Here is a 1950-nt window from a genome sequence, read left to right on the forward strand (position 1 = left end):
CCTGCCTATTAAATCTAGTATGGCTGGGCAGTATGCCTTAAAAGCAGGGCATCCGAATAAAACACAGCCACTTTTCCTTCAATATAGGAGGGGATGATACAATGCCAAAATAATCAGTAATGAGGGCAGAAAATAGTAACAGAGAAAGGAGGGTGCCATGGAGGGTGCCATGGAGCAGGCAGAAAATAAACCAGGGAACATTTCAAGGCTTACGGGCCATTTGAGCAATAGTACCTTAAAGAGGAGGCTTTGATGGATGGGGAAGAGTATTTCAGCAAAAGGAACAATATGAGTAAAAACATGGAGGTAAAAAACAAGGGGCATATGCAAGGTACAGTGATTATCTGTTTGGCTGAATTGTAATGAATGCTAGGCATGTTTGGAAAGATGGATTTGGAGTACATCATAACCATCTTAAAAGAAAAATAAGGGATCAGGACTCTGGAACATGGCAGTTCTAAAAGACCAATCAACACAGTATCCCTTCATGGGCAGAGCAGCTCATTCCATCTTCTTCCAGACGCTTCCAGCCTAATTCAGATTTCTCTGCACTTATTTTGGGAGAACTTATCTTTCCCTTCATCTAAGAAGCAGATATGGCACCCACTAGATATTCACATCTTCAAGGGCATCAATTCAACCCAAGTATTAAGCATTTAGTTGTGCTAGGTAGGCACTAGAAAGGGGGTAACAGAGGTATGGTAAACTCATGGTTCTACAGTGAATTCACTATTCTACAGTGATTCTAAAAAGTCACTGCTGAAGTTGTAGCTTTGTCTGCCATCAAGCCAATACTTAATACAATGAACATGTTTCTAAAGGAGAGCTTGTGGTCCAAATACTATTACCTTTTGTGATCTGAAATATTAAACAGAGCTGACCTAGAAGGAAAATACAGTCTAGCATGTTCTTTTTATTTCTTAGCTGCATCTGAAATGACTCCTCCCAACCTAGAGAGAACCATGAGATCATGTCCACAAGAAAAAAGGGTATGGGGGGCAGGGGAGAAGCCAAATATGAATAGAAAAAAATAAGGAACGAAATATCACTGGTTTTTAATCAAGTCATTGCTACTGGAATTATGTAGAAAGAATAGATTTTTGTTTTTTTCAGAACAATTTACCTTTCTTAGGCAAGGTAATTCTTTAGAAAGAATATTGTGGGGCAATAGATATTACCTACCCTGTAAATGAAACTTCCCCAAATCTTATTTAAAAATTAGTACTTAAGTATCAAATAAGCAGTTTGCTAAACTCAACTGTTTCCATATTCGGTTTATTTCTACCTCATTTAAAGGTGTACCATGCTCAACATGCCTGAATGGCATGTAGAAAGCTAAAAAACTGATGATCCCACAATGCACTTCAGAACACTTTAAGTTCATATTTCATACTTTCATGGTCCAATCTTCCAGGACTTAATCTACTATAATATTTTCAGCACTAATGACAGTTAAATGAGATGCATGTAAATCCCCAACGGGGCATCTTGCTACTTAGCATATTGGGCACAGATAAAATGGCTACCTAAAGAAAAAAAGAACCTGAACCGCCAAGTTCTGCTTCCCAGACTAAAACATAGCAGGTACCTAAGAGGCCTCCAAATAAGTTTTAAACCTGGACACAATACATGTCTTCAACTGCTATAATTAGAATTGAAATGTAAAAGTGGACCACAAAGTGACCAAGACAAAACCCTTAACACTTTTAAGCCCTGTAGGTAAGAGCAAGACTGCCAAAGGATGTCCACGTCTCACTGTGTAGATCAGGATCACAACTGACCTGCTGGCTAAGATCACTCTATGCAGAACTGATGAAATCATTGCAATGTAAATAGCTACCATCATTTTGGGTTAAGAGCGGTGGTTACATGATTGGGAAAGACAGTGAGTGCTTACTTTGTAAGTGTTCAAATATACTAAAGGGCTTTCAAATCACAATTCTTTAGTCT

Source organism: Ailuropoda melanoleuca, chromosome 3 (assembly GCF_002007445.2).
Source record: "Ailuropoda melanoleuca isolate Jingjing chromosome 3, ASM200744v2, whole genome shotgun sequence".
Lineage (NCBI taxonomy): Eukaryota > Metazoa > Chordata > Mammalia > Carnivora > Ursidae > Ailuropoda > Ailuropoda melanoleuca.